Source organism: Taudactylus pleione, unplaced genomic scaffold (assembly GCF_031769625.1).
Source record: "Taudactylus pleione unplaced genomic scaffold, aTauple2 ptg000209l, whole genome shotgun sequence".
NCBI lineage: Eukaryota > Metazoa > Chordata > Amphibia > Anura > Myobatrachidae > Taudactylus > Taudactylus pleione.
In genome coordinates, this window is record NW_028284611.1 from 3,204,524 (window position 1) to 3,232,323 (window position 27,800).

General features: G+C 46.0%; 1 pseudogene; it reads right to left on the reverse strand.

The window, feature by feature from the left end:
- Window positions 1-6,893: 6,893 nt before the first annotated feature.
- Window positions 6,894-27,800, reverse strand: part of LOC148517822 (uncharacterized) — a 31,721-nt pseudogene continuing 10,814 nt past the window's right edge.

A 27,800-nucleotide genomic window follows, 5' to 3' on the forward strand; every position in this document is an offset into this window, starting at 1 on the left:
TTCCTCACAGAGAATGGGATTGCCCAATCAATTTATTGCCGGACAAGATGCCTCATCGTGGTCGCACCTATCCTCTATCCTTGCCAGAGACTGAATACATCTAGGAGAATTTGGTTAAGGGGTACATCCGTCCTTCCACCTCTCTTGCCGGAGCTGGGTTCTTTTTTGTTGCTAAGAAGGATGGTGGCCTAAGACCATGTATAAACTATCGGGGTCTTAATGATATAACGGTCAAGAATTGGTATCCACTCCCTTTAATCACAGAGCTGTTCGACAGAGTCAAAGGATCTGTCATATTCTCAAAATTATATTTGAGAGGGGCCTATAATCTCATTCGTATCTGTGCAGGCAATGAATATAAAACTGCTTTTAATAACAGGGATGGTCATTTTGAATATCTTGTGATGCCCTTCGGATTATGTAATGCCCCTGCTGTCTTTCAAGGCTTTGTAAATGACATTTTTCGGGATCTACTATATGTCTCAGTAGTTGTCTATTTGGATGATATATTGATTTTCTCGTCTTCTCCAGAAGAACATCATAAACACGTGAAGGAAGTGTTAGCTCGACTAAGGAAAAATCATCTTTACCCAGTGTGCCATTCCTTGGCTATGTCATCTCAGGCTACAGTTTAGAAATGGACCCCAAGAAGGTTCAGGCAATCCTGGACTGGTCTCGTCCTCAGACCTTGAAAGCCATTCAGAGATTGCTCGGATTTGCAAACTACTACAGACGTTTTATCAAAGGATTTGTTGGCTCCCATCATGGCCCTGACTCGTAAAGGTGCTAGCCCTACTCTATAGTCACCTGAGGCAGAGACAGCCTTCCAGCTTTTGAAGCAGGCATTTATTACTGCTCCTGTTTTAAGACAACCAGCCCTGGAAAGACCCTTCTTGTTGGAGGTTGATGCAACATCAGAGGCAGTGGGAGCCGTCCTACCCCAGCGCTACGATGACTACTGAGTTCACCCCAGTGGATTCTTTTTCAAGAAATGTTCTCCTGCAGAGAAGAAATATGCCATAGGAGAACAAGAGCTCTTGGCAGTAAAGTTGGCACTGAAGGAATGGAGATACCTGCTAGAAGGGGCTAAGTTTCCCTTTACTGTTTTTACTGACCATAGGAACCTCCTCTTCCTTAAGAATATCCAGTGTGTAAGTCCTCATCTTGCCTGGTGGGCAATATTTTTAGCTCAATTCCAGTTTACTCTGATCTTGCATTCTGGAGCTCTTAATCAAAAAGCAGATGCTTTATCAAGGTCTCTCTCCTGCAATAATAATTCTGAAATTATATGCAGCACTCCTGTGCTGGAATCAAGGTTGTTTGCCACCATACAATTGCAACCACCTACTGGGAAAAGCTATGTGGCCCCAGAGTTAAGGAAGCAGCTTCTCACCTGGGCACACTCCTCATGCTTTGCAGGCCATTCTGGTACTCGGAAGACTCTGGAGCTTTTGAAGAGAGCCTATTGGTAGCCATCGATGAAAGCTGATGTATTGGAGTTCATCTCATCATGTACCTCATGTGCCCAGCACAAATCCTCACATCAAGCCCCAGCTGGTGAGTTGTTACCCCTGCCTATCCCATTGCGTCTGTGGACACATCTCTACATGGACTTTGTGACTGATTTGCCAGTTTCCCAGGAATATACTATCATCTGGGTCGTGGTAGACCGATTTTCAAAAATGGTCCATTATGTCCCCCTAAAGAAACTTCCTACTGCTTAGGATTTGGCTCATCTGTTTGTCCAACATATATTTCATCTCCACGGTCTTCCTACTGAAATAGTCTCTGATTGTGGGGCTCAATTCGTGGCAAGGTTCTGGAGAGCTCTGTGTTCCATTCTACAAGTTAAATTGAATTTTTCCACAGCTTACCACCCACAAAGTAATGGATCTACGGAAAGGGTTAACCAAGACCTTGAGACCTTCCTAAGGATCCTCATGTCATCCTCTCAAGACAATTGGTCGGAAGTATTGCCCTGGGCTGAATTTGCACACAATGCTTCATATCATTCCTCCACAAACCAAACCCTGTTCCAGATTGTATATGGTCTCCATCCCCGAGTCCCTGAGTTCCAAAGCCTACATGTCTTTGATGTTCTAGCCATGGATGATACTTTACAGAGGTTTGCATCAAATTGGGCTCAGGTACATGCTGATTTGGAGAAGGCGTCCTCTCGTTACAGACTTCAGGCAGACAAGAAACGGAGAAAGGTGCCCTGCATGCAAGTTGGAGATCAGGTGTGGTTGTCTACCTGGAACCTATGGCTCAGAGTACCCTCAATGAAGTTTGCTCCACATTTTATCAGACCCTTCTCTATTATTGTAATAATCAATCATGTGGCGTATCGCCTTCAGCTGCCTTCATATTTGAAAGTCCCAAATTCTTTCCATATTTCCCTACTCAAGCCTCTGATCCTGAACAAATTCTGTAAGATTCACCCTGTCCCTCCTCATGTCCAGACCGAAAGAGGCGTGGAATTTGAGGTCTCCCAGGTCCTGGATTCCCATGTCCGTAGGGGTCATTTACAATACCTCCTGGATTGGAGGGGTTACGGCCAGGAACAACACTGCTGGACCAATGCCCGAGATATCCTTGCTCCTGCACTCGTCAGGAAGTTTCATACTGCTCATCCTGAAAAGCCTGGTGAGTATCCTGAGGCCACCCATAAAGGGGGGTACTGTCACGACCAGGGTTTCTTGGCATGGTGGTCAGTGGGTGTTACATGTGAGGATGTTATGGCAGGGGGCGTCTGGCGGTGGTGCTGGTGCCTGGCGGGGAGCATTGGTTGTGCACGGTCCTGTATGGGCATATTGTCACTCTGTGCTGGTTAAGCTTGGCGGTGCTTCCATTCCGCTCCGGCATGGGCGCCGCCATCTTTCTTATGGCCATGTGACCTAGTTCCCCATTCATGGTGTGTCACATGCTCACTCTCTGACAACTCATGGCTGGGCGCTGGGTATAAAAGCGAGTTCAGAGCTCCTTTGCATTGCCAGTGCAACGTCTTTCTCAGCGCAAGCTGAGAGAGAGTTCCTGAGCTTGTTGGATCCTGTTGGATCTCTGCCTAAGCCTGCTTCACCTAACCTGCTCCTTACCCTGCTGGACTCCCACTGCCTTCTCCCACTGCCTCCTCCTATTGCCTCTCCCATTGCCTGAGTATCTGTGTCAGCTGTTACCCTGCACCTTGCCTCCACCTGCATTTCCTCTGGACTTTATTTCTACAGCCTGCAATTCATATCAGTCTCACAAACCCTGGAATACTGAACTGCCTTCTGTTTAACTACCTGGACTTTTTCCCATTGTATCACTACAGTTCCCAAGTGCACTTTAGTGCTATACCCGGACTTTTTGTTTTACCACATTCGTGTCTGTTAAGCCACTCATAAAAAACTCAACGTTTATTTTTAAATCTGCTTCAGTGTCTGCTCCTATTACCGCCCCGGGTCCACAACAAAACCAGAACCTCACAGCACCCTCTTCATCCACACTTTCTCCTTGCTTGTCACATTCTGCTATACAATGACTGTATGTTTTATTGTACCCCAACATTCCTTCTGTCATTACACACTTTATTAATGTACTCACACATTATTCACTATTAGGTTTTGTGTATTTAATGATCTTTAAAAGAGACTTCTCCCAATCAAGTCTAGTTATGAAAGGTCCTCTTTGTAAGATTGTATTACAAACATTGGTTCCCAAATAAGTCCCTTCAGCTCCTATACCGATTTGCTAATACACATGATGTTGTCCTTATAATATCTTGGATACTTTGTTAATTTTAAACATAGGGAGCCTGTGACATTATAAGGTTCAAGTGTGTGAGTTCCACATAGTGAGTGAAGTTTTGTTTATTTTGAGTACAATGGGATAGACATTAACCCTACATTCCCGGAATGATATGGTAACTACATACCCAACAATAAGTCAACCTTATTGTTCTTCCTATGAGCTCATTATAAGTGTCCAGGGAAGAAGTATCAGTTGTAGCTGCTGTCTTTGCACCATTGTGTAAACCTCTTCTCTGGATTTAGGCCACAATATTCACATATACATTTTGGAATTGGGGGCAAACCTTGCCTCTTTTCTGATACTTCATTAGATGTGTCTTATCCGAAGTCCTGGTATATGAGTCCTTATATAAAAGTAACAAAATACAGGTAAATATTTTTTTTTCAAACCTTCTGATTTTTACATATGGGCTATTAAGAATTTTTCACCTTGGTCTTCTGACCATCCTCTAATCCGTACCTATACCTGGGAGTATCAGTAGTAAAATTAGTGTGTGCATCTTTTATGGCTCTTAATATAGTTAATACCCTATCCCTTATAATCATGGGTTTCAAAACATGAGAGGAGTCTACCATTATGACCCCGGCACTACCCCTAGGATAACTCTCAACACCGTCCTCATCAGCCACCAATTCTTGACAGCCCTCATTCACTAGAAAAAAATCAAAAAAAGCAACAAAAATAATTGCCTCAATCAATGGATACACAAAGACTTGATTATCAATAGCCATCTTTCGTTTTCTTTGCCCAAACCCTGCAGGGACACCACTAATGATACTCCCCAATTCTGTGGACCTTGGGCCTGATTCAGACCCACTCGCGAGCGTTGAGCGCTGAGCGCTCGCAAGCGGGTCGATGTTGCCCAAGTGCGCATGCGCACAACAGAGGCTGCTCCATCGTGCGCATGCGCGAGACCCGGGTAGCGATGAGGAAACCGTCGCTCCGGGTCTACCACCAAATGGGGCGTGCTGTCGATGGTGAGTGACAGCACGCCCCCTTTGGTGGGCGAGCCGGGGGCGTGGCTGCCCAGACGGAGGCATTCCCATGGGAACGCCTACCGTCTGGGGCCGGCCCCACTGACATCACTAGTGATGTCAGTGGGAGTGTTTTTGGCTCTGATAGAGCCAAAAGCACTCGGGCTTGCGGCCAGGAGGCCGCTCCAATTTTAGATAGGATGGCCCTGATTCAGAGCGAGCGCTCTTGTCAGAGCGTCCGGCTCTGAATCAGGCCCCTTGTCTTGGTCTGAACTATGGCCCTCACCACTGGGTCGGAGACCTTCTTGCAGTGAGACGCGTGAATCCAATTGTCTTTTTCTGCCACTCTCAGAACATTGAGGCTGTTAGCAGAACCTGGAAATAGTCTATGGTTATATCATATGAGAGAGACAAGTCTGTTGCTGAACTTATAATGAGGATAGGCAGTTTTCCAAAAAGTAGCTCATAAGGGGACAGGTTAAGTGGCTGTTTTGGAGTGGTGCAAATGTATTCCCATCAAATTACATGAAAATGGGTGCAAGAATATTTCGAAATGTCTAAAGTCAAGCATTAAAAAGCACCAAAAACGCACCTTCAGCAAGCACCTGCGCTCAAAAATACACTGCCCCCTTACTTACACATCCCCCCAAAGGGTGTTTTTCAATTTGTACCCCCACTTTCATTTTTTATTCGCCAACTTTTTCAAAGTGCTTTTTTGGGGTGTCCTTTGTGGGGTTTTTTTGCGTTTTTTGATGCAGTTAGTGTCAGGTGGGTGTCCAAAGGGTGCAGGGTCATTTCCGAAACATTGCACCCCAAAACCCCAATTCTGCACTGTTTTCTGCCTGGAAACACTCTTGCTCCAGAGCTCGCTACCAAAGGGGTTCTGTCGATGTTGATCGACAGCTCGCCCCTTTTGGTAGACGGGCCAGGGGGGTGGCTGAACAAACGGAGGCATTCCTTTTGGAACGCATGCCATTTGTGGGCGGCCGCACTGACATCATCAATGATGTCAGTGGGGAGCTTCCTGTTTGATCAGAGCAGGAAGATCCCTGGGGCTTGTGGTTGACGAGACCCAAACTTAGGGTCTCGTCGCAATCCCCGATGGTCGCGATGGTCTTGACCATCGTGACCATCACCCTGGTCGCTAGCTAAGCTGTGGGTGGTAACCCACAGCTTAGCTTGTGACCAGGAGGCCGCACTACAAAAAAAAAGTGCCCACCCTCATTCAGAGAGAGTGATCGCTTCTTGCAACTGCCTCTGAATGAGGGCCATTATCTGTAGCTCACTCCAGGTATCTTAGGGTGAATGGATCCCACAATAACACCTTATCGGCAGATTTATATGTTCCTAGAAAACAAATAGTAAATACAGAGAATGTGCATGTAGATCTGTGTATATATTAGCTATGGGGTGTGTGTGTGTGAGGTTGGGAGGGGGGGTTCCAGAGGTGCATACATTAGACATTCCCCCACTGCCTGAAGCCACTATTATGTCAGTGCAAGTGTAGCAAAACTAAATAAAGTATTTGCTAAAATGAACAGATCCCCCCATATATGCTCAGAGAAGTGCTGGGTCTGCAAGAGTACTGACATAATCAGGATGCCTTCCTAAACTTTACTAAGGGGCCCAGTGATGATGTAATCTTCCACTCATGGGTGATGTCACCAAACCTAAAATGCTATTTCCAATTAATACCTGCTTGGAATCAATATACCCCTGAGGGAGCTCTCTCTGCTATATCAGTATGTGCAGCACTTTTGACTGATTCAGTCAGTAGCAAAAGAAAAAGGGCAAGTTACTGCGAAGCTGGACAAACCATGTAGCAATGTAAGGGCGCCAACACATTTTTTTTGCATTCAGGGTAAATATTGGCTGCTTTTGCATGTAGCCCAAAACTGTTTTATTTTAACATTGCAATTTAGAATATAGCTAGGACACACATTTCACAACTATAAATCTCTTTGCACATTTTACATCTACCGCCATCCTGCAGTACAACATGGTTACTGGCTTCTTTTCATTTTTATCCCAACATCAGCTCTTTCATGGATGACATTTCCTGTGTACTTCTGTAAGGGGACATTTTTGGCCATGTGGGTGGCAGTTCAGGCAAGGCTGGGGGAATTTTCAGCCTGGTGGGTGGGTGGTATTTCACAGCAGGTGGGTGGTATTTCCTGGCAGGTGGGTGGTATTTCACGGCAGGTGGGTTGGCATTTCCTGGTAGGTGGGTGGTATTTCCTGGTAGGTGGGTGGTGTACTCTGGAGCATGGGAAGCGGTTGTGAAAGTGGTGGTGGACAATGTAGGTGCCGAGGTCACGTTCTGATATTCCTTGTGTCCACTCAGAAGGTTGGTGACAACAACAATCACAATAAAAAAGATCACCGCAAAGAAGATCAGCCAGATTACATATTTCTAATAGGAAATAAAATAAGATGTAGTTACACAAAATATACAGTATCTCCCCATTGCTCAATTACCACCAGCTGGTGGTTACAGTATAACAGGACAAAACACAAGGACTAATAAAGAAAAACAACTTTCACACTTTAAATTGTAACATAGGGTCATGTTTATCAATGGGAGAAAAGTCCTATTGGTGGCAGAAATGGGTGTCATACGGCTCCTTGTCACATCATCCATGAGTGGTATCCCCCCATTGGTGGATTAAGTATCGAGCCAGTACTTGTTCCACCGTTATCACTGTCAGTAAGAGAGTGCCTGATTCTAAGAATAAAGTTTTATTTGAAGATCAACAATATTTATATAGCTTTTAAATAAATTAATGTTTATACAATTATTATTGTTTTTATTTTACATTTTAATAGTGAAATTGTAGCACAAATCACCATGCACACATTTGCGGAGGTGAAGAGGCAAAATAACTCTCCCAGCTCTGGAGCAATAACTAATTATTGCTGTAATGCGGAGGAGTAAGAAGTACAATATTTCACTGTAAATGAAGCCCTCAATAATAAACAGGTCCTTAAACACCAATATTAGATACCTGTTGTAGATGAGGGTAATGTGTATTGTTTATCATTTATAGCAACAATGTAGGTTGCAGTATACCTGATGCCATGTGTGAAATAAAAAAGGGCAAACCCCCAACATTCGGAGCTCCCAATTTTGGATGGAGCCGTGGCACATACCATTGTCCCAACCATTGCAAATCGGGGCAAAACTCCGGATTGTGAAATAACGGGACAGTTTTCCATTTTTCGGAATGTTCCTCTTAAAGTAGACATGTTGGAGGTGTAAGTGGTTTGGCTACTACAGGAATGAATATGAGACCATCCCAACTTACTGAGGCCCTCTTGCCACAGACCCAACTTTGCCCTGAAAAGTAGAGTGAAGCCCTCTCCTAAGGATCTCTCTCCAGTAGAAATTGTGGAAGATACAGTGTCTGCTGTGGTCCCCTGTGGATGTATCCTGAAGAAGGACCCTCCCAAAAATGGGTGTTTTGCAAATATTTGTTGATACAGAAGCCCCTAGGGGTATATTTACTAAAGTGCGGGTTTTTAGAAGTGGAAAATTTGCCCATAGCAACCAATGACATTCTATCGATTAAGTTCTAGGAGGTACTAGATAAACAATATGCATATTCTGATTGATTGCTATGGGCAACAATTCCGCTTCTAAAAACCTGTCCTTTAATAAATATACCCCCTAGAATTTATCACATGACTTTACCATCAGCGCACACCCCACATCTCATTCTCAGCCTTGTGCAACTTAAGTATACTTACTAATCCGACATCTTTCAGGGCTGTCAAAGAAAATAAAGTACATTAATAAATCCCGTCTTTGTAAGATAACATCACTAACTCTAATTAATGTATATATGGAAAAGTTGCTGATCTCAGCAGTGATAGTGTGTAAACATGTTAGCAGCCTACAATCTTAGATCATACAGTATACTATACAGTAATATATGTATACTGTACTGGCCATCTTATGTAGGGATTAGGAAAGGAGAATGAAAAGACGTCTATGGGGCAGTCAATTAGATGGTTTGATTTTATACTTTTATTTTACTTTTTTTAAATAAAATCTCTGCCACAATCCAGATTATCACATGCAATTATATATGTTGCCTCAATGGGACAATACATGAAGGGGACTGTTTTCATAACATATTACATATTAACAGATTGAGTTATTACTATGTATCTATAATGTTTCCCAACAGTGGAATATCTTGCCCTAATTATTGGGACCCAAAAACGTGAGCTTAGTAAATTTAGGGGCAACATCAGCAAATATGGGTGAAGGCCAGTTGTGTCCTGATCTTTGATCTGGAATGTTTAAGTTGATTATAAAGAATATTGTATTCCTTCATCAACTGTGGCCTGTATTCAATTAGAAGCGAAAAGCCGAGATCTGCAAAAAAGTATTGATGATTGTGATTTTTAGCCTGTTGGAAACTTATGTCCGTATTCAATTCCATCCGCTTTTCACGTACTCGGAAAGTCAATGCAATGTAACAGGAGAAAAAGATTCACCTCTGAATAGCAGGAGAAAAGAAGTGCAACATTTCTGTTTTGGTGTACAAAGGTGGGGACACCACTCAGAACCCTTGGGACAGCCCTCCAAAGGACAACTGAATCAAAAAATTACTGATAAAAATATAAGTACACCCCCAAAAAAGAACTTTGAATTTGGGGGCGAAAAAGTACACAGTGGGGGGGACAACACAAACTAGCAAAATAAGGTTCTGGGGGTGCTCTGAGAAGGAGTCAAGTGTTTTTGGTATTACAGGTGCTTTTAAGATGGCTGAATTTCACTTTCATTAAAACTTCACTTTTGAGACATTAAAAGATACTAGCACCCATTTTCGTGTACTCCAAATTTGCCAGGACTACTTATTTTCTCCAAAAAAACCTGCTTTATGCCATTCTTCACCACTTGTGTAAATTTGTTAATTAGAAGCAATTGTACCAACTTCATAACCCCAAACAGTTTTATTAGGGCTAATCGGGCACTACTACATTGATCTCCAATGCTTCTGCATCTTTTTGGGGGGGTCAGGGTGATTTCACCGATTCTGACACAACTTTCCGCCTGTTCTGACTTGCGTGTGGCCGTTTTCGAGTCTTTTGGAATTGAATAGGGCGAATAGCGGGGACACGCACGATAAGTTTCCGCGGCCAAAAGTCGCAATGTAGGCAAAAAAGTCAGGCATCTAAAACTTTATCGTGGGTGCGAAACTAATTGAATACGGCCCTATGTTTTCCTCCTAGAGTTTCTTACATTTTTGGAGACACAATGGGGGAAATTCAATTGCTGGCGAGGAGTGCGAATTGCCATTGCCATGGCGAATAAATGCCAGCAATGGTAGCTAACACCCTTCACCCACCCAGCCGGATGCCTGATTCGCAGAAAAGTGGTCACTACCATATGAGGTACTGTAGTAAACACTTTTGTGTGAGATCCAACTACTGTAAAGCTCGGTGGTTGCAGCACAGATTCCGCCGGGTGAAGGGATTCGCTCTTAATTGAATACCCCCCTTGTGATTTATACTCTGCTAAATATGATTCAATCCCAATTTCTGAGAAATGTGGACAAGATGTTACAACAAAATCAATAAAAATATCGGAGCCTACAGCAAAAACATGTGTGGGAAATGCATATAAATGTCTAATTGTATCTTTCATTGTCTGGGTTCTATTACTTTGATTTTACTATATATTCACCAATGTCCATAGTAAAACTCTCTTAATTAAAATGTACATAGCCCTCTGCTACTTACTACATCATTTCTGCACAGTGATATTTATTTTACTGGAAATAGCCAAGAAGCCAGGTTTTAGAGCTACCAGTCAATGCCCATATTTTAATAATACCCTGTAAGCAGCAGAGCTCAGCAAAAAAATACAATTAATTTGATGGGCAGCCAGACACAGTCAGATAACCTCCCAGTCAGGCCTGTAGCAGAGAAATAATTTATCCTCGGTGGCTCCTGTCCCCGGCACTTATAATGCCAAAATATCCTCAGGAGGGGGCTGGGACCTGGAAACTGATCCGGTTGGCTCTCAGGCATATATCTAGGTTGCAGGGTGCATTTCCTAAGGGAAGTGATAGTACCACGCCCTGGGGCCTTGTGGCCTGGGCTGCACACTGCTCGCTCATTCCATAGTTACAACCCAGCTGCCCTAGGCCAAGTACTTGGATAGTGAGCTTACTAGCAGTATTCTTATTAGTTCTAATATGGCTCCTCCTGTATATTTACCAATTCTCTGGATTAGTTTCTCCAAATGTGTATTTCTTGGTGGCTTTAATGGAGTCGTCTCATCACTGCTGCCCTGCACCTCATTATAGAGGAACAAATTGCTGGACAGCGTCTCGATGCTGGGCTGGGACTACAGGATCCGGTTCTTCTCCTTCTCACTTATGTCCGTCAGATGATCAATCACCACAATCACTTTCTCTTTTCCTGCACAGATCACACAGATGAAACAGAAACATGTCATCATCCTGCTGCCACAGATGTGTACTGGGCTTCTTCCTATCACTGGCACATACATGGATAGATAGAGCACCTGTGGCTACAGGGATAACAGAGTGATCTAATCATGTACTGTACATTTGTAAGAAACATTTTAGGAAGCATTGTCAGAAGGGGAGGGAAGATAAAGTTACACAACGCAGCAGCAAGTTATTACATTGTACAACAGAAATATGTGTGACTGTGTACCAGGTAGCATACTGAGCTGGATGGGTTAGGCTGTGGGAGGGTTAGGGTGTGGCTGTGGGAGAGAAAGGTTAGGCTTTGGGAGGGAAGGTAGGGTTTAGTCTATGGGAGAGAAGGTTAGGGTGAGGCTGTAGGAGGTGATGGTTAGGGTTAGGCTGTAAAGAGTTAGGTTGTGGGGAAGAATTTTAGGGTTAGGCTGTGAGAGGGAAGGTTAGGGTTAGGCAGTGGGATGGAATGGTTTGGGTTAGACTATGGTTAGGCTGTGGGAGGGGAGGACAGGGTTAGGCTGTATGAGGGAAGGTTAAGGTTAGTCTGTGGGAGGGAACATTAGGGTTAGGCAGCAGGATGAAAGGTTTAGAGTTAGTCTATAGTAGAGAAAGTTAGGCTGTGGGAGGGAAGGACAGGGTTAGGCTGTATGGGGGAATGTTATGCTTAGTCTATGGGAGGGAAGGTTAGGGTTAGGCAATGGGATGGAAGGGTTAGGGTTAGTCTATGGTAGACAAGTTAGCCTCTAGCTGGGAAGGTTAGTGCAAGGCTGTGAGAAGGAAGGTTAGGGTTAGGCAGTTGGATGGAAGGGTTCGGGTTAGACTATGGTAGAGAAAGTTAGGCTGTGGGAGGGAGATTTAAGGTTAGACTGTGGGAGGGAAGGGTTAAGGGTAGGCTGTGGGAGGGAAGAGTTGGGATGCAGGATGGAAGGGTTAGGCTGCAGGATGGAAGGGTTAGGCTAAATGAGGGGTGGGTTATGGTTAGGCTACAGGAGGGGATGGTTAGGGGGTTAGGCACTAGTAGGAGTACTAGGGTAAGGGGCATTATTCACCACCAGAACATCACATCTGGAAGTCATCACTGCTGGATCCAGAAAATACTAATGGAGCTGCTGGACCCTCTGAAGAAGGTAAGTCACCGATGGACTACTGGAACAGTTTATATACATTCTAACCATGTTGACTTGTCTTCTCTGTCATTGTGATGATATGCCGACATGGTGAATGTCAACAAAGTATACAACAATCAACTGAGCTATATTGTGAAAGCTGCTTAGGAATGGTTTGCAAAGAGGCTATAATTATTTGTGAAGACTAATAAAGCCAAGATGTGGAGAAGATATTGGACCTGAGTCTGAGTTGGACACAGGGGGAAATGGGGAGGGATCTTGCTGATATCAGCTGATATAGCCGGAAACTGCGCAGTGCGCATGCTCAGGACAAGGCGTATGCACGTGGATGGAGATCGCAAGAGCAGACAGATTGATCCATCCTTTAATAGAATGCTTTATCCATTAAATGGATAGTTCTGGGGGGTAACTGGGCTGTGACCATGTGGACGCATGGAACATTTCCATCTAGTGGGAGTATCATGAGAATGTACTGTAGTGCGCATGTTATCTGACCTTCGCAGGGTGCAGATAGATATAGGACGCTTATTTCAGATGTATCTCTAGCACTCAGCTTGAGGTGGATACAAGTCCAGAAACTAATGATAATGGTTGCAGCTATGGACAGAAAAACAGATCCACAGATGTCTGTCAGACACAGGCAGATCCTCACTTTAGCATAGTAAATAAAGTATTCTGCCACAGTCATACGAAAAAGCGTACGCTGATGTTTCCAACTAAGAGTCAGCCATATTGTGGCCAGACTAACAGACCACCCATCCCGGGCATTGTACTGTGACCAATAAGGTCCCCAAGGCCTAAAACCCTAGCCTGAGTCTATAATCACTATCAATTGAATGTTGTGTTAGTATCATGTATTGGCACTGAATAAGCTGTATTTCACCGTTCAGAGTATTATTTATTGGCTGACACCAGATCTCTCCACAATTCTGCATTAGAGCTGCGGGGAGGCTCTAGTAGACTAGTGGAGTTACTAGCGCTGGAGTCTATCTCTGTTATTTCTCCATCTCACACCATATATATCAGTTCCTGGAGACACATCATCATTATACCACTGATTTCAGTAACCATATGTGATATTGTGATTATGCTAATGTCGTTTGGGCCCTGTTCTCAGAGAACCGAGCCCACCTGAACCTGGACATCCTACCCACTGACACCACTGCCCCCCCCAATGCCAACACCGCATGCACCCCCACACTTCCAACAGCACCCCTGTGCTGCTGACACTGCCAGCATCTTTCACTGAGAATACTGCCAGCACCTTGCACTGAGGACACTGCCAGCACCTTGCACTGCTATCCCCCATACTATGGACATCATCGACACCCCCACACTGCTAGCATCCCCGCACTGAGGACACCATCAGCACACCCACACTGCTAACACCACCATCACCCCCACACTGAAGACACCGCTGGCAACCCTGCTTTGCCCACACCACTGCACCCTGCACTGTGAACACTGCCAGCACCCTTGCACTGAGGACACCACTGGCTCCCTCACTCTGCCGACATACTGCACTGAGGACACTGCCAGCACCCCCACACTGCCGGCCCACATCCTGAGGACACTGTCAGTACCCCCACACAGCTGACACTTCCAGCACTCCCACACTGATGACAACACTGACACCTCCACACTGAGGATGCTGCTGGCACCCCGCTCTGCTGACACTGCCACTCTACCAGCACCGCAGGCACCACCACAGTGATGAAATAACTGGAACTCTCACACTGAGGACACCGCTGTCACAGAAAGTGCACTATATCCAACCCACGCTGTGGAGTTTATTCAGACCTGGTCATTAGCTCTACAAGCTCGCGACCGGGTCGATGTTGCTCCAGTGCGCATACGCACGACAGAGCCGGCTCCATCGTGTGAATGCGCGAGACCCGGCTAATGACAGGTGATCCATCATTAGGGGTCTCATTGCAGACGGGGCGAGCTGTCGATGTTGAGTGACAGCTCGCCCCATTTTGCTATCGGAACGCATGCCGTTTGGGGGCGGCTCCACTTACATCATCAGTGATGTCAGTGGGGAGCTTCCTGCTCAAACAGAGAAGGAAGCTCCCTGGGGCTTATGGTTGATGAGACCCTACCTTAGTGTCTCATCGTAAGCCCCGATGGTCGCGATGGTCTTGACCATCGCGACCATCACCCTTAGCGGACGTTAGAGCTGTGGGTGTTAACCCACAGCCTAACGACCGACATAGAGGCGGCCGTTTAGGATGCAAGCGGCCGCCCTTTTTCAGAAAGACCGCTTGCATCCTACGACCACCTCTGAAAGAGGCCCTGTATCCCACACTATATCTGACCTACACTGTATCTAAACCGCACTGTTTATCGCACTGTATCCAACCCATACTGTATCCGACCTTCACTATAAATTGCACTGTATTGGGCCTAAACACTGTATCCAACCTGCACTGTATCCAACCCACACTGTATCCAACCTGCACTGTATCCAACCCACACTGTATCCGACCTGCACTGTATCCAACACAAACTGTATCAGATCTGCACTGTATCCTAACCATATTGTATCCCGCACTGTATCCAACCCACACTGTATCCGACCTTCACTATAAATTGCATGTATTGGGCCCACACTGTATCCGATCTGCACTGTACCCAACCCACACTGTATCCGACCTGCACTGTATCTGACCTACACTGTATCCAACCCACACTGTATCCAACCTGCACTGTATCCGACCTACACTGTATCCAACCCCCACTGTATCCGACCTTCACTATAAATTGCATGTATTGGGCCCACACTGTATCCGATCTGCACTGTACCCAACCCACACTGTATCCGACCTGCACTGTATCTGACCTACACTGTATCCAACCCACACTGTATCCAACCTGCACTGTATCCGACCTACACTGTATCCAACCCCCACTGTATCTGGCCTGCACTGTATCCAACCCACACTATATCACACACTGGGCCTGATTCAGAGCCGGACGCTCTGAACGAGCGCCCGCTCTGAATCAGGGCGTGTTTTTTTTTTTAGCGAAGCGGCCTCGTGGATACTTGCATAGCTGTTGGTTACCACCCACAGCTGATGCGAGCGTCCATGATGATGGTCGTGATGGTCAAGACCATCGGGCTTGCGACGAGACCCTTGTGGTAGGGTCTCATCTGCCGCAAGCCCTGGAGTGATTTTGGCTCTATCAGAGCCAAAATCTCTCCCACTGACATCACTAGTGATGTCAGTGGGGCCGGACCCAGACGGTGGGCGTTCCCATGGGAACGCCTCCGTCTGGGCAGCCACGCCCCCGGCACTCCCAACAAAGGGGACGTGCTGTCACTCACCATCGACAGCACGCCCCCTTTGGTGAGAGACCCATAATGACGGCTACCCCGTCATTATTCAGGTCTCGCGCTTGCGCACGATGGAGGCACCTCCGTCGTGCGCATGTGCATTTGGGTAACATCGACCCGCTTGCGAGCGCTCAGCACTGTATCCAACACACACTGTAACCAGCCCGCACTGTATCCGACCTACACTGTATCCAACCCACACTGTATCCGACCTGCACTGTATCCAACCCACACTGTATCCAACTCACACTGTACCCGACCCACACTGTATCCAACCTGTACTGTATCCAACCCACACTGTATCCGGCCTGCACTGTATCCAACCCACACAGTATCCAACCCACACTGTATCCGGCCTGCACTGTATCCAACCCACACTATATCGCACACTGTTTGAAAACCGCACTGTATCCGACCTACACTGTATCCAACCCACACTGTATCCAACCCACACTGTATCCGGCCTGCACTGTATCCAACCAACACTATATCGCACACTGTATCCAACCCACACTGTATCCAACCCACACTGTATCCAACCCACACTGTATCCGACCTGCACTTTATCCAACCCACACTGTATCCAACCCACACTGTGTCTGGCCTGCACTGTATCCAACCCACACTGTACCCGACCCACACTCTATCCAACCCACACTGTATCCGGCCGGCACTGTATCCAACCCACACTATATCGCACACTGTATCCAACCCGCACTATATCTCACACTGTATCCAACCCGCACTATATCGCACACTGTATCCAACCCACACTGTATCCGACCTACACTGTAACCAACCCACACTGTATCCAACCCACACTGTATCCAACCCACACTGTATCGGGCATGCACTGTATCCAACCCACACTATATAGCACACTGTATCCGGCCTGCATTGTATCCAACCCACACTGTATCCAACCTACACTGTATCCAACCCACACTGTATCCAACCAACACTGTATCCGGCCTGCACTGTATCCAACCCACACTATATCACACACTGTATCCAAGGCAGCCAGCTTGGCACAGCAGTGGGATTGAAGGAAGCATGACGCAATTTTGCAGGCGGGCGGGGGGCCTGGCCACGTGATTGCATCATCATCAAAACCCTGCCTCCGCTAAACAATGCGAAGATTACCAGCAGTGTGTAGCCGGGGTCAGGGCCACAATGACGCAATTTAGCGCAAATTGCGTCATCAGCTCCCACGAAGCACCCACTTCAACAAGATGGAAGCGGCCACAGACAGGGGGGTGCGGGAGGGGTGTGGGCAGGTTGTGCCAGCCAGGACACTTGCCCACTCTTCCAGGGGGTTGGGAACGACTTCCGATTTTTGTGAGGCTCCCGACCATTTCGGGAGGGTATGCAAGTATGGGTGGGGGTGTGTTCACTTGTGTAGGGGCATATCTGCTGTTGCTATAGGGATGTGCACCAACCCCTGTGTTTTGGTTTGGTTTTGGATCTGTATATCCTTCAAGGTTTTGAATCTGGATTTGGTTTTACAAACCACCCTCAAGTGTTTTGGTTATGAATCTGGATTTTTTAAATAAAAAACAGATTAAAAGTTTTAAAATCAACTAAAAACATGTAATTTATACAATCCAAAACCTGACATTTGCATTTAAAATCCAAATTCTGAACCACAAAACAATCAGAACCGCAACTTGGATTTACCCAGATCTCCTCAGGAGATTAGAACTGTTACTCAGATTTACCTGGATTCATGAAATTAGAGTGGATTCGGATTTCTGGAGAACCAATCCGCACATCTCTACTATTGACTAGGGATGAACGGGTTCGGATTTATGGAATCCAAACCCCCCTGAGCCCCCTGATCCAAGTCGTGTCTGAGTCAGGCTCGAGTTTTCCAGCCTGACTCAGATCTGAAATCGAGGCAAAACGTCATCATCCTGCTGTCGGATCTCGTGGGTTTTGGTTAAAATAAAAGGTCCCCGTATCGGCACCATTTCTCACGCCGGCTGTGGACAGTGAAGAGGGAGGGTGGGAGTTAGGGCTGGCTGTGTTGTGTTGTGCTGTGCTGCTGTTGCCCATAGGGGCTGTGTCCACTCCTCTAATGTCCATAGGGGCTGGCTGGGCTGTGTTGTGCAGTCAGTTGTCCATAGGGGTTGTGTCCACTCCAAAAGTCTATAGGGGCTGGCTGAGCTGTGTGGTGCAGTATCCCAAAAAGGCTGAAGTCCTAAAGGGGTGCTGTAGTGTTGTCCAGGGGGTGATCTGTCCATCAGGAGTGCTCCCCCCAAGTGCATCAACTAAGAATCAGTGCCAAGCATACGCCTGTGTCATAAATCAAGGGCCGGCTGGCTCATCTGTTAAAGGGTGGTGTAACCCCCAAAGTGCACTACAAAAAAAAGAATTTTTTTTTCTTTTCTGTGTTTGTGAATTGTGTGCGCAGTAGCCGCACGTGCATTAACAAAGTAGCAGCGCCAAGCATGCGCCTGTGTCTAAATCTGTTAAAGGGTGGTGTAACCCCCAAAGTGCACTCCCCCCAAAAAAAAAAATTCTTCTTTTCTGTGTTGTGAATTGTGTGCACTGTAGCCGCACGTGCATCAACACAGTAGCAGCGCCAAGCGTGCACCTTTTTCATAAGTAAAGGGCTGGCTGGCTCATCTGTTAAAGGGTGGAGTAACCCCCAAAGTGCACTCCAAAAAAAAAAAATATATATATAATTTTCTGTGTTGTGAATTGTGTGCACTGTAGCCGCACATGCATCAACAAATAAGCAGCGCCAAGCGTGCGCCTTTGTCATAAGTAAAGGGCCGGCTGGCTCGTCTGTTAAAGGGTGGTGTAACCCTCAAAGTACACTACAAAAAAAATAAAAAATTATTCTTTTCTGTGTTGTGAATTGTGTGCACTGTAGCCGCACGTGCATCAACACAGTAGCAGCGCCAAGCGTGCGCCTGTGTCATAAGTAAAGGGCTGGCTGGCTCATCTGTTAAAGGGTGGAGTAACCCCCAAAGTACACTACAAAAAAAATAAAAAAAATATTATTTTCTGTGTTGTGAATTGTGTGCACTGTAGCCGCACATGCATCAACAAATAAGCAGCGCCAAGCGTGCGCCTGTGTCATAAGTAAAGGGCTGGCAGGCTCGTCTCTTAAAGGGTGGTGTAACCCCCAGAGTACACTCCAAAAAAAAAATATTATTTTTTGTGTTTGTGTGTGCCTTAGCTGCACATATATATCAATATAACTTAAATGGAGGACACAACTTTGTCCGATAAAAATAAAATAGGGAAAGATCAAGAACCACTTCCTCCTAGTGCTGAAGCTGCTGCCACTAGTCATGACATAGATGATAAAATGCCATCAACGTCGTCTGCCAAGGCCGAAGCCCAATGTCATAGTAGAGGGCATATAAAATCCCAAATGACAAAGTTCAGGAAAATTACCTTAAAGAAATATTTAAATCATCTGAGGAGAAACGTAAACTTGCCAATATGCCATTTATGACACGGAGTGGCAAGGAATGGCTAAGGTCTTTCCCAATGTTCATGACAATGGAAGCCCTCCTCCGGCAACAAAAAAGCACAGCAAAAAACTGTGCATTCTAAGAAGATATTACAAATCCCCAAGGAGAGTCCAAGTGTGGCGGCGGTTGTGATGCCTGACCTTCCCAACACTGGACGAGAAGAAGTGGCTCTTTCCACCATTTGCATGCCCTCTGCAAGTGCTGGAAGGAGCACCCACAGTCCACTTTCTGATATTCAAATTGAAGATGTCACTGTTGAAGTACAACAGGATGAGGATACTGGTGTAGCTGGCGCTGAGGAGGAAGTTGACGAGGAGGATTCTGATGGTGATGTCGTTTGTTTAAATCAGGCTCCGGGGGAGACAGTTGTTGTCCGTGAGATGAAAAAGCCCATCACGGTCATGCCTGGGCAGAAGACCAAACATTCCACCTCTTTGGTCTGGCAATATTTCAATCCAAATCCAGACAACAACTGTGAAATAAGTAGGGGTAGGGACGTTAACCACCTAGGAACATCCTCCCTTATACGTCACTTGCAGCGCATTCATAAAAAGTTACTGTCAAGTTCAGAAACTTTGGCTAAGACCGAAAGCAGTCCAGGAACACCTAAATCCCTTTGTCCTGTTGTATCCAAGCTCCTGCAAACCACACCGTGAACTACCTCCTCGTCAATTTCCTCCTTAGTCAGGATCGAAAGTAGTCCTGCAGGCCATGTCACTGGCATGTACAAAAAACAAGGTTGCAGATGCACTATGCAATCATTACTGTATACCTTTAAATTTATTATATAGAATTTCAGAGGTAGTTTGTATATCAATGGCCACTGATACGGGCCTGCCCACCAGCGTCAAGGTCACCTCTTTGAGCAGGTCCCTAACACTCTGGGGTTCACATCTGGGACGCAGGGCACCCCAAAAGTCAGCCCAGCCAAAAACCTCCCCAGGGCATCACACGAAAAAAAGGGTGACAGTGAAGTGCTAAAGTATCAGGTGTGTAAAGTAATTAACAAGTGTTATAATAATGATAGGGGTAGAATGTGTGTGAAAAAATACATGAATAATAAACAAACATAAGGGTGATGTACAAAGTGACTATATGTATTAAATGGTGATGCCCTGGAGAGGTCCAGCCAGAACAGCTCAGGGGGCCCCACGCCCAAACGCTCACCCCAAATAAACTGACACTAACCATATAAATAGGACTTACTTGTAATTATGCCTGTTGTCTAGTGCAGTCAAATGCTAGGTCCCTGCTTAAAAACATTTATGAGGGGGTGGGGGGGTGGGGTGCTAATCTAGACTGGAGCAATCTCAGGCTTCAGATGTGTGTATAAATACACAATATGGGGTATAAGGAGGGGCTCTAGACTGCACACCCTATAGTAATGAAAGGTGCTATCATGCTGAGATTTTAAGTCACTGGCATGACTGACTCTCCTATCCTGGATTCCTCTGGTGGATCCTGCATTGCTACGCCTACTGTTGCCGCTGCTGCTGCTGGAAGTCGTGCATCATCCCAGAGAGGAAGTAGGAACACCACTACTTTTACTAAACAATTGCCCCTCCAACAGTCCTTAGCGAGGAGGATGAAGTACGACAGCAGTCATCCTGAAGCAAAATGAATAACTGAGGCCTTAAATGCCATGTTGTTGTTAGACATGCATCTGGTATCTGCCTTTAGTGCAGTGGGATTTAGACAATTGATGGTGGTAGTGTGTCCTCGGTACAAAATCCCATCTAGATTCCACTTCACTAGGCAGGCGAAATCGAGAATTTACAGAGACATCAGAAAAAGTGTCCTCAGTGTCCTAAAATATGCAGTTGTACCCAATGTCCACATAACCACGGACATGTGGACAAGTGGAACAGGGCAGACTAAGGACTATATGACTGAGACAGCCCACTGGGTAGATGTATCGCCTTACGCAGCAACAACAGCAGCATCACCAGTAGCAGCTGCTCAGAAACGCCAGCTCATTCCAAGGCAGGCTACGCTGTGTATCACCAGTTTCAGTAAGAGGCACACCGCCGGCAACCTCTTAGAGAAACTGAGGAAATCATCGCCCAGTGGCTTACCCCACTTAGACTCTCCTGGGGATTTGTGATATCTGACAACACCATTAATATTGTGCGGGCATTACATCTGGTTAAATTCCAGCACGTCCCATGTTTTACTCACACAATAAATTTGGTGGTGCAGAATTTTCTGAAACACAACAAGGACTTGCAGGAGACGCTTTGGGTGGCCCGAAAAATTTCTGGCTATTTTTGCCATTCAGTGACTGCATGCCAAAAACTGGAGCATGAGCAAAGACACTTGAACCTGCCCCGACATCACCTGAAGCAAGAGGTTGTGACACGTTGGAACTCAACCCTCTTTATGCTTCAAAGGATGGAGGAGCAGCAAAAGGCCATTCAAGCCTATACATCCACCTATGACATAGGCAAAGGAGGGTGCATGCACCTGACTCAAGCGCAGTGGAGAATGATTTCCGTGTTGTGCAAGGTTCTCCAGCCCTTCGAACTTGCCACACGTGAAGTCAGTTCAGACATTGCCAGCTTGAGTCAGGTCATTCCCCTCATCAGGCTTTTGCAGAAGCAGCTGGACAAAGTGAAGGAGGAGCTAAGACAGAGCGATTCCGCTCGGCATGTGGGACTTGTGGATGAAGCCCTTCTTTCGCTTTGCCAGGATTCCAGGGAGGTCAATCTGTTGATATCAGACCACTACATTTTGGCCACCGTGCTTGATCCTAGGTTTAAAGCCTATGTGGTGTCTCTCTTTCCGGCCGACACAAGCCTGCAGAGGTGCAAAAACCTGCTGGTGAAAACACTGTTAGCTAAAGCGGAACGTGACACGTCAACAGCTCCTTCTTCATTTTCTCCCGCAACTGGGGCTGCCAGGAAAAAACTTAGGGATCCTAAGCAACCCGCTGGCAGTAATGCACAGCACACCAAATGACAGCCTAGCGCTAATGAACTACAATAGAAGAATAGATCACAGCTGCAAACACCTATGGGTCTGTATGAACCCAAGAAAAGATCAGCTACTTATGATCCCAAACATAAATAATACACTGATGGTGTTGCGCTAATTGGACTTGTAATTACAAATAAATACTTAATCTGGCAGAAATGAAATCAAGACACCAAATAAATCTAACATATAAATTTAATAAATACACAATAAGCATGTCAATAATGATATACAAATGACATATAACAATCACCTTAATATTATAAAAGTCTGTATAGACTATCATTACCATGGAAGCTCTTAGTTCCTAATAAAAACCTGCATGGCTGGCAGGTTTACTAAAGGAAACAAAAAACATAAAAAATATATAAACAATTGTATATTTCATATATATGTGACCAATCTTGATCTGACAGTTCTCACCTGATCAGGATCAATATATGTTAGATTTATTTGGTGTCTTGAACTCATTTCTGCCATGTTAAGTATTTATTTGTAATTACAAGTCCAATTAGCACAACACCGTTAGTAATGCAGGGCAGACAGGACCAAGTTTGGACATCTGGTCCGGACTGAAGGACCTGGCAACAATTTCTGACTTGTCTACTGTCACTGCATATGATACTGTCACCATTGACAGAATGGTGGAGGATTACATCGGTGACAGCATCCAAGTAGGCATGTCAGACAGTCCGTACCTGTACTGGCAGGAAAAAGAGGCAATTTGGAGGCCCCTGCACAAGCTGGCTCTATTTTACCTGAGTTGCTCCCCCTCCAGTGTGTACTCTGAAAGAGTTTTTAGTGCAGCCGGGAACCTTGTCAGCGAAAGGTGTAGGAGGTTGCCTCCACAAAATGTGGAGAAGATGATGGGCCTGATTCAGAGCCGTTCGCTATTTGCGGTCGTTCGTTCAAAAACAAGGGGTGGCTATTCAAATGATCCGTTCGCAAATTGCAGTCTGTTCACACCTCTAAGTCTAAACGAGCGAGCAAAACATATACGCTCGTTTATTTGTTAAAAACGCCCCCTGGCCGCTCGCACCATACGTCATGTCCGCTATTTATTAGATTAATCGAGTACATCGACCAGCGTATGAACTGCTCGCTATTCTTGTGGTTGGTTTTTGCTACCACAATATTGCGAGCAGTTCTGGCTATAAAATAACCCAGTGACGTGGTCAATGACGCTGCTGTATTAATTATGCACACCCATAAAACGCCCGTTTTGACCTTTAAGCACGCCTGCGTTCGGATCTCCACTCCCCGTTTTCAAGCACCTTCCCCTGTTACCACCCACATACGCCTCATTCTGTCACTCAAAATAGCAGGCATTCGCTATAATGCGAGCATATGAATTTCGGCCGCACTGACTGGTTCGCACATGCGTATAACGATCCGTACGCATGCGCAGATGTGCGAACATCGCTCGGAACGAGCGTACTGCCGCTAGCGAGTGGCTCTGAATGAGGGCCGATGTTCATAAAAATTAATTATCAATTCTTCCAGGGAGACCAGCCTTCAGAATGTACAGAGCGACCTGTGGTGGTGGATTCCAGCAGGGATGAATTAAATCTCTATGAGGATGAGGATGTACACAACACTGAGGGTGAGGAATCGGTGGATGAGGAGGATGATGATGACATCTTGCCTCTGTAGAGCCAGTTTATGCAGGGAAAGATTAATTGCCAGCTTGTTTTGTGGGGGCCCAAATGAACCAATCATTTCAGCCACAGTCGTGTGGCAGACCCTGGCGCTGAAATGATTGGTTTGTTAAAGTGTGCATGTCCTGTGTATATAACATAAGGGTGGGTCGGAGGGTCCAAGAACAATTCCATCTTGCACCTCTTTTTTTTCTTTGCATTATGTACTCTTTGGGGCCTAGTTTTTCAAACTGCCATCCTGTCTGCCACTGCAGTGTCACTCCTAGATGGGCCACGTGTTTGTGCCGCACACTTGTGTCGCTTAGCATAGTCATCCAGTTACCTCGGTGCAATCTTTTGGACTAAAAACAATATTGTGAGGTGTGAGGTGTGAGGTGTTCAGAATAGACTGGAAATGAGTGGAAATTAATGTTATTGAGGTTAATAATAGCATAGGAGCAGAAAAAGCCATAAATTCTGTAATTTTAGCTGTGTTTATGCTTTTAAAAAAAAATACAGATCCAAAACACAAAACCCAGAACCCAAAACACGGAAGGGTGGTTTTGGATCCAAATCACAAAACACGAAAAGTGGCCGGTGCACACCCCTACAAATTACAGGAATCGGTATGAAATCCTGGCTGCTGCATCACCGTGAGTGCGATTCCCGGCAGCGGCAGCCCGACAAAAGAGCAGAGCCCGGCAGCGGAAGACCGACAGCGCTGGAAATCCTGATCGTCTCTAGGTAAGTATCTACAATACTAATCTAACCCCCTAACCCTAAACCTCTTTCCCCCTAGCCTAACCCTAACCCTCGCAGGGGGGTGCCTAACCATAATACCCCCCCGGGTTCCCATAAACCTAACCATCTCCCCCAAACGGCGCCCGGCATCCCTTTGATCGGGATGCCGGGCGCTGGTCTCCCGGCGTCGGAAAAATGACAGGCGTCTAGAAATAGATGCCGGTCATTTATCCCACACCGGGATAAAGCAGTCTGGAAGCCGGCTGTTGGGATTCCGGCAGCCAGTTTCCCAATTGTATACCAAATTACACATGGTTTAGGGTTTTTTTGTTTGCTGCTTGTTAGCTACACCTGTAATTGTTTTGAGCAAGGATATTCCATGCACGATTCTTAGTAAATTTATGTTTTGTATTGTTTACTATTGAACGTACGTGTTGGTTATTGCTAGTACATTACTAATTTGCAAAACATTTGTAAATAGAAATAACTGCCGCGTGTTTGTGCTGCTGCTGCTCTGTTAGTTGCTTCGTTTAGCCGGCCAGCCTTTGGCCTATGTTGGTGAACAATATTTTGAGCTGTGAGGTGGTCAATATCGACTGGAAATGTCTGGAAATTATGTTATTGAGTTTAATAATACTGTTGGAACAAAAAGAGGCCCAAATTATGTGATTTTAATTGTTTTTATCAATTTTTTAAATAAAATACAGATCCAAAACCAAAACATGGGGGTCGGCGCACATCTCTATTTATTTTTTTAGATACATATTTTTATTATGACACTTTAGCACATAAATAAGAGTAATATATAGTTTTGCACAATTAAACATAACATATAACATCATTGTACAACACATAGCATAATTTTTGATGACATACAGATTTCCAACAATATAACTTATAACACATATCGCTGGCAATGTAGAAACTGAAAAGTTACATATCAGATTTCAATAATTGTACCTTGCCACCATGCGGATTAAGGCCCCTCCCCTCTGATTCAATATTGGCAGGTAATTATCCACCATTCATAGTTCGAACAATGATGTAGAAGAAATACACTTGTGGAGCAACTGCCTTGTACTCAGTGGTAGCACATCTCTATTTTATACCAGTGGAGTAATTAGGGCAGGGAGAGCGGGGCACGTGCCCTGGGCGCTGTGGGACCAGCAGCACAGGGGGGGGCGCCGATGGCCACGATACCTGCCCTCCCTAGTTAGCCAGTGTAGTGCCGACCACAGTGAGTACGGTCAGCGCTACACATTTACACAGGACCGGCGCTAGGCTTCCAGCACCAGTCCTGTGCTGCACAGCTGAGCCCCTTCTCTCCCTGTGAGTGCTTACCCAATAGCACCAGGAGGAGGGTGGCAGGCGATCTCATGCTGTGCATAACACACACATCGCTGCCAGCGCTGGCGGCGATGGGTGTGTTAAAAAGCAGCCAATGAAAGTTAGACAGACTCTCATTGACTGCTGCAGCACTCACTGCAAGAGTCGGCTCCTTCCCGGCTCCGGCAGTGGGTAATGGGAGAGATGTCATGACATCATGACGTCTCTTCCATTATGCAAAGCGCGCCAGCCCGAGAAGACTGACATGCGTCGGGAGCAGAGGCCGGAGATGGAGCGTGGATTCAGGTAAGTGTATTTTTTTTGTGTAACTTGTGTGTCTGCACTACGGGGGACAGGGGGAGATACTACTACTACTACTACTACTGGGGGCACCATTACTGGGGGAAAGATACTACTACTACTACTACTACTACTGGGGGCACCATTACTGGGATAGCTACTACTACTGCTACTACTACTACTACTGGGGGCACCATTACTGGGGGGGAACGACTACTACTGGGGGCACCATTACTGGGGGGGAGATACTACTACTACTACTACTACTGGGGGCACCATTACTGGGGGGGAGCTACTACTACTACTAATACTACTACTGCTACTAATACTGGGGGCACCATTACTGGGGGGAGCTACTGCTACTACTACTGGGGGCACCATTACTGGGGGGAGATACTACTTCTACTACTACTGGGGGCACCATTACTGGTGGGAGCTACTACTACTACTACTGCTCCTGGGGGCACATTACTGGGGTTGAGCTACAACTACAACTACTACTACTGGGGGCACCATTACTGGGGGGGAGCTACTACTACTACTACTACTACTATTACTACTGGGGGCACCATTACTGGGGGGAGCTACTACTATTACCACTACTACTACTACTACTACTACTACTACAACTACTACCACTTCTACTACTGGGGGCACCATTACTGGGGGGAGCTGCTACTACTACTACTGCTACTACTACTACTATTTCTACTACTGGGGGCACCATTACTGGGGGGAGCTACTACTACTACTACTACTACTACTACTACTACTACTGGGGCACCATTAATGGGGGAGCTACTTCTACTTCTACTACTACTACTACTACTGGGGGCACCATTACTGGGGGCAGCTACTTCTACTTCTACTACTACTACTACTACTACTACTACCACTTCTACTACTGGGGGCACCATTACTGGGGGGAGCTGCTACTACTACTACTGCTACTACTACTACTATTTCTACTACTGGGGGCACCATTACTGGGGGGAGCTACTACTACTACTACTACTACTACTGGGGCACCATTACTGGGGGGAGCTGCTACCTCTACTGGGGGCACCATTACTGGGGTGGAGCTACTGCTACTACTAATACAACTACTATGACTACTACCACTACTACTAATACTGAGGGCACCATTACAGGGGGGAGCTACTGCTACTACTACTGGGGGCACCATTACTGGGGGGAGATACTACTTCTACTACAACTGGGGACACCATTACTGGGGGGGAGCTACTACTACTACTACTGCTCCTGGGGGCACATTACTGGGGTGGAGCTACAACTACAACTACTACAACTGTCGGCACCATTACTGGGGGGGAGCTACTACTACTACTACTATTACTACTGGGGGCACCATTACTGGGGGGGAGCTACTACTACTACTACTGTTCCTGGGGGCACATTACTGGGGTGGAGCTACATCTACAACTACTACTACTGGGGGCACCATTACTGGGGGGGAGCTACTACTACTACTACTATTACTACTGGGGGCACCATTACATGGGGGAGCTACTACTATTACTACTCCTGGGGGCACATTAATTTGGAGGAGCTACAACTACTACTACTAATACTACTACTACTACTACTACTACTACTACTACTACTACTGGGGGCACCATTACT